Genomic DNA, 7277 nt, shown 5'->3' with positions numbered 1-7277 from the left:
ACCCAGTCCGTGTAATTGCTACCATCATCTTTCAACTTTGCTTTCTCAAGGAACGCATTAAAATTTAACGGAACAACAGCACGAGCCATCTATCTACAATCAACATAAACAAGCAAGATACTATCAGGGACTAAGTTCATGATAAATTTTAAGTTCAATTAATCATATTATTAAAGAACTCCCACTTAGATAGACATCCCTCTAATCCTCTAAGTGATCACGTGATCCAAATCAACTAAACCATGTCCGATCATCACGTGAGATGGAGTAGTTTCATCGGTGAACATCATTATGTTGATCATATCTACTATATGATTCACGCTCGACCTTTCGGTCTCCGTGTTCCGAGGCCATATCTGCATATGCTAGGCTCGTCAAGTTTAACCTGAGTATTCTGCGTGTGCAACTGTTTTGCACCCGTTGTATTTGAACGTAGAGCCTATCACACCCGATCATCACGTGGTGTCTCAACACGAAGAACTTTTGCAACGGTGCATACTCAGGGAGAACACTTCTTGATAATTTAGTGAGAGGTCATCTTATAATGCTACCGTCAATCAAAGCAAGATAAGATGCATAAAAAGATAAACATCACATGCAATCAATATAAGTGATATGATATGGCCATCATCATCTTGTGCTTGTGATCTCCATCTCCGAAGCACCGTCATGATCACCATCGTCACCGGCGCGACACCTTGATCTCCATCGTAGCATCTGTGTCGTCTCGCCAATCTTATGCTTCCACGACTATCACTACCGTTTAGTAATAAAGTAAAGCATTACATCGCGATTGCATTGCATACAATAAAGCGACAACCATATGGCTCCTGCCAGTTGCCGATAACTTGGTTACAAAACATGATCATCTCATACAATAAAATTCAGCATCATGCCTTGACCATATCACATCACAACATGCCCTGCAAAAACAAGTTAGACGTCCTCTACTTTGTTGTTGCATGTTTTACGTGGCTGCTACGGGCTTAAGTAAGAACCAATCTCACCTACGCATCAAAACCACAACGATAGTTTGTCAAATAGACTCCGTTTTAACCTTCGCAAGGACCGGGCGTAGCCATACTTGGTTCAACTAAAGTTGGAGAGGCAGTCGCCCGCAAGCCATCTCTGTGCAAAGCACGTCGAGGGAACCGGTCTCGCGTAAGCGTACGCGTAAGGTTGGTCCGGGTCGTCTCGTCCAACAATACCGCTGAACCAAAATTTTGACATGCTGGTAGGCAGTATGACTTGTATCGTCCACAACTCACTTGTGTTCTACTCGTGCATATAACATCAACATCATTAACCTAGGCTCGGATGCCACTGTTGGGTTTCGTAGTAATTTCAAAAAATTTCCTACGCGCACACAGGATCATGTGATGCATAGCAACGAGAGGAGAGTGTTGTCTACGTACCCAACGCAGACCGACTGCGGAAGCAATGACACGACGTAGAGGAAGTAGTCGTACGTCTTCACGATCCAACCGATCAAGCACCGAAACTACGGCACCTCCGAGTTCGAGCACACGTTCAGCTCGATGACGATCCCCGGACTCCGATCCAGCAAAGTGTCGGGGAAGAGTTTCGTCAGCACGACGGCGTGGTGACGATCTTGATGAACTACAGCAACAGGGCTTCACCTAAACTCCGCTACAATATTATCGAGGAATATGGTGGCAGGGGGCACCGCACACGGCTAAGGAATCGATCACGTGGATCAACTTGTGTCAACTTGTGTGTTTAGAGGTGCCCCTGCCTCCGTATATAAAGGAGTAGAGAGGGGGAGGCTGGCCGGCCATAGAGGGAGGCGCAGGAGAGTCCTACTCCCTCTGGGAGTAGGATTCCTCCCCCCAATCCTAGTCCAACTAGGATTCCTCGGAGGGGAAGGGAGAGAGGGGGGCCGGCCACCTTCTCCTAGTCCTAATAGGACTAGGGGAGGGGGAAGAGGCGTAGCCACCTTGGGCTGCCCCTTTCTCCTTTCCACTAAGTCCCATGAAGGCCCGTATGGATCCCGGGGGGTTCCGGTAACCTCCCGGTAACCCGGTAAAATCCCGATTTCACCCGGAACACTTCCGATGTCCAAACATAGGCTTCCAATATATCAATCTTTACGTCTCGACCATTTCGAGACTCCTCGTCATGTCCGTGATCACATCCGGGACTCCGAACAACCTTCGGTACATCAAAATGCATAAACTCATAATATAACTGTCATCGTAACCTTAAGCGTGTGGACCCTACGGGTTCGAGAACAATGTAGACATGACCGAGACATGTCTCTGGTCAATAACCAATAGCGGGACCTGGATGCCCATATTGGCTCCTACATATTCTACGAAGATCTTTATCGGTCAGACCGCATAACAACATACGTTGTTCCCTTTGTCATCGGTATGTTACTTGCCCGAGATTCGATCGTCGGTATCCAATACCTAGTTCAATCTCGTTACCGGCAAGTCTCTTTACTCGTTCCGTACTACATCATCTCACAACTAACATATTAGTTGTAATGCTTGCAAGGCTTATGTGATGTGTATTACCGAGAGGGCCCAGAGATACCTCTCCGACAATCGGAGTGACAAATCCTAATCTCGAAATACGCCAACCCAACATCGACCATTGGAGACACCTGTAGTACTCCTTTATAATCACCCAGTTACGTTGTGACGTTTGGTAGTACCCAAAGTGTTCCTCCGGTAAACGGGAGTTGCATAATCTCATAGTCATAGGAACATGTATAAGTCATGAAGAAAGCAATAGCAACATACTAAACGATCGGGTGCTAAGCTAATGGAATGGGTCATGTCAATCAGATCATTCTACTAATGATGTGACCTCGTTAATCAAATAACAACTCATTGTTCATGGTTAGGAAACATAACCATCTTTGATTAACGAGCTAGTCAAGTAGAGGCATACTAGTGACACTTTGTTTGTCTATGTATTCACACATGTATTATGTTTTCGGTAAATACAATTCTAGCATGAATAATAAACATTTATCATGATTATAAGGAAATAAATAATAACTTTATTATTGCCTCTAGGGCATATTTCCTTCAGTCTCCCACTTGCACTAGAGTCAATAATCTAGATTACACTGTAATGATTCTAACACCCATGGAGCCTTGGTGCTGATCATGTTTTGCTCGTGGAAGAGGCTTAGTCAATGGGTCTGCAACATTCAGATCCGTATGTATCTTGCAAATCTCTATGTCTCCCACCTGGACTAGATCCCGGATGGAGTTGAAGCGTCTCTTGATGTGTTTGGTCCTTTTGTGAAATCTGGATTCCTTTGCTAAGGCAATTGCACCAGTATTGTCACAAAAGATTTTCATTGGACCCGATGCACTAGGTATGACACCTAGATCGGATATGAACTCCTTCATCCAGACTCCTTCATTTGCTGCTTCCGAAGCAGCTATGTATTCCGCTTCACATGTAGATCCTGCTACAACGCTTTGTTTAGAACTGCACCAACTGACAGCTCCACCGTTTAATGTAAACACGTATCCGGTTTGCGATTTAGAATCGTCCGGATCAGTGTCAAAGCTTGCATCAACGTAACCTTTTACGATGAGCTCTTTGTCACTTCCATATACGAGAAACATATCCTTAGTCCTTTTCAGGTATTTCAGGATGTTCTTGACCGCTGTCCAGTGATCCATTCCTCGATTACTTTGGTACCTCCCTGCTAAACTTATAGCAAGGCACACATCAGGTCTGGTACACAGCATTGCATACATGATAGAGCCTATGGCTGATGCATAGGGAACATCTTTCATATTCTCTCTATCTTCTGCAGTGGTCGGGCATTGAGTCTTACTCAATTTCACACCTTGTAACACAGGCAAGAACCCTTTCTTTGCTTGATCCATTTTGAACTTCTTCAAAATTTTGTCAAGGTATGTGCTTTGTGAAAGTCCAATTAAGCGTCTTGATCTATCTCTATAGATCTTAATGCCTAATATGTAAGCAGCTTCACCGAGGTCTTTCATTGAAAAACTTTTATTCAAGTATCCCTTTATGCTATCCAGAAATTCTATATCATTTCCAATCAGTAATATGTCATCCACATATAATATCAGAAATGCTACAGAGCTCCCACTCACTTTCTTGTAAATACAGGCTTCTCCGAAAGTCTGTATAAAACCAAATGCTTTGATCACACTATCAAAACGTTTATTCCAACTCCGAGAGGCTTGCACCAGTCCATAAATGGATCGCTGGAGCTTGCACACTTTGTTAGCTTCCTTTGGATCGACAAAACCTTCCGGTTGCATCATATACAACTCTTCTTCCAGAAATCCATTCAGGAATGCAGTTTTGACATCCATCTGCCAAATTTCATAATCATAAAATGCGGCAATCGCTAACATAATTCGGACGGACTTAAGCATCGCTACGGGTGAGAAGGTCTCATCGTAGTCAATCCCTTGAACTTGTCGAAAACCTTTTGCGACAAGTCGAGCTTTGTAGACAGTAACATTACCATCAGCGTCAGTCTTCTTCTTAAAGATCCATTTATTCTCAATTGCTTGCCGATCATCGGGCAAGTCAACCAAAGTCCATACTTTGTTCTCATACATGGATCCCATCTCAGATTTCATGGCTTCAAGCCACTTTGCGGAATCTGGGCTCACCATCGCTTCTTCATAGTTCGTAGGTTCATCATGATCTAGTAGCATGACTTCCAGAACAGGATTTCCGTACCACTCTGGCGCGGATCTTACTCTGGTTGATCTACGTGGTTCAGTAGTATCTTGATCTGAAGTTTCATGATCATTATCATTGGCTTCCTCACTAACCGGTGTAGGTGTCACTGAAACAGTTTTCTGTGATGAACTACTTTCCAGTAAGGGAGCAGGTACAGTTACCTCGTCAAGTTCTACTTTCCTCCCACTCACTTCTTTCGAGAGAAACTCCTTCTCTAGAAATGATCCATTCTTAGCAACGAATGTTTTGCCTTCGGATCTGTGATAGAAGGTGTACCCAACAGTTTCCTTTGGGTATCCTATGAAGACACATTTCTCCGATTTGGGTTCGAGCTTATCAGTTTGAAGTTTTTTCACATAAGCATCGCAGCCCCAAACTTTAAGAAACGACAACTTTGGTTTCTTGCCAAACCACAGTTCATAAGGCGTCGTGGCAGGGGGCAGGGGGCACCGCACACGGCTAAGGAATTGATCACGTGGATCAACTTGTGTCAACTTGTGTGTTTAGAGGTGCCCCTGCCTCAGTATATAAAGGAGCCAAGGGGGGAGGGTGCGCCGGCCAGGAGGAGGAGGCGCAGGAGGAGTCCTACTCCTACCGGGAGTAGGACTCCCCTCCAATCCTATTCCAATTAGGATTCCCAAGGGGGAAAGAGGGAGAGGGGTGGCCGGCCACCTCTCCTAGTCCTAATAGGACTAGGGGAAGGGGGGAGGCGCGCAGCCCCCTTGGGCTGCCCTTTTCTCCTTTCCACTAAGGCCCATGAAGGCCCATGTGGTTCCCGGGGGGTTCCGGTAACCTCCCGGTAACCCGGTAAAATCCCGATTTCACCCGGAACACTTCCGATGTCCAAACATAGGCTTCCAATATATCAATCTTTATGTCTCGACCATTTCGAGACTCCTCGTCATGTCCGTGATCACATCCGGGACTCCGAACAACCTTCGGTACATCAAAATGCATAAACTCATAATATAACTGTCATCGTAACCTTAAGCGTGCGGACCCTACGGGTTCGAGAACAATGTAGACATGACCGAGACATGTCTCTGGTCAATAACCAATAGCGGGACCTGGATGCCCATATTGGCTCCTACATATTCTACGAAGATCTTTATCGGTCAGACCGCATAACAACATACGTTGTTCCCTTTGTCATCGGTATGTTACTTGCCCGAGATTCGATCGTCGGTATCCAATACCTAGTTCAATCTCGTTAACGGCAAGTCTCTTTACTCGTTCCGTAATACATCATCTCACAACTAACATATTAGTTGTAATGCTTGCAAGGCTTATGTGATGTGTATTACCGAGAGGGCCTAGAGATACCTCTCCGACAATCGGAGTGACAAATCCTAATCTCGAAATACGCCAACCCAACATCGACCATTGGAGACACCTGTAGTACTCCTTTATAATCACCCATTTACGTTGTGACGTTTGGTAGTACCCAAAGTGTTCCTCCGGTAAACGGGAGTTACATAATCTCATAGTCGTAGGAACATGTATAAGTCATGAAGAAAGCAATAGCAACATACTAAACGATCAGGTGCTAAGCTAATGGAATGGGTCATGTCAATCAGATCATTCTACTAATGATGTGACCTCGTTAATCAAATAACAACTTATTGTTCATGGTTAGGAAACATAACCATCTTTGATTAACGAGCTAGTCAAGTAGAGGCATACTAGTGACTCTCTGTTTGTCTATGTATTCACACATGTATTATGTTTCCGGAAAATACAATTCTAGCATGAATAATAAACATTTATCATGATTATAAGGAAATAAATAATAACTTTATTATTGCCTCTAGGGCATATTTCCTTCATGGGTTGGAACGGAGAAACTACGTCGTCATCATATTCATGGGAAGGCAACGAAATGCGTCGTGTTCATCGGGAGGCAACGGAACGCTTGGGAGCCAACCAGCTTGGACGGAACAACCAATGGAAACGAGGCCTAGCATACCGCAGAAGGAGGAAACGGCCTTGTGTTCGACCGGCCACGGTCGAAAAGGGGTCCTGTTGATCGGGAGGGGTGTGGCGTACCGCAAAACGAAGGAAATGGACTTGTGTTGGAGCGCTACGGTCAAACGGGGGTCCTGTTCATCGGGAGGGGTGTGGCGTACCGCAAAACGGGTCTCCACGGGATACTGTTCATCTCCACCGTCGACCTCCTCCAGCCTTCATGGGCTACTGCTCATCCACCATCGACCTCCTCCAGCCTCCACCTGCGACTGTTCATCCACGGGCTCCTGTTCATCCAGCCTCCACCGCGTGCTCCTCCACCGGCTACTGCTCAACCAGCCCTCTCCACGGGGTCCTGTTCAACCACCCCTCCACGGGCTACTGTTCATCCAGCCCTCCACCGGCTACTGTTCAACCAGCCCTCCACCGGCTACTATTCAACCTTCCCTCCATGGGGTCCTGTTCATCCATCCCTCCACGGGGTCCTGTTCATTCATGCCCAACCGGCTCGATTAATCGGGGTCCTCTTCATCCAGCGGAAACATCACGGGGTCCTCTTCAACCAACACCCACCGGGAACTATTCATCCAACACCC

Source organism: Triticum aestivum, chromosome 3B (genome assembly GCF_018294505.1).
Source record: "Triticum aestivum cultivar Chinese Spring chromosome 3B, IWGSC CS RefSeq v2.1, whole genome shotgun sequence".
In the NCBI taxonomy this organism is placed as follows: domain Eukaryota; kingdom Viridiplantae; phylum Streptophyta; class Magnoliopsida; order Poales; family Poaceae; genus Triticum; species Triticum aestivum.
The sequence above is the reverse complement of the archived record's forward strand: the minus strand, read 5'-3'. Positions refer to the sequence as shown.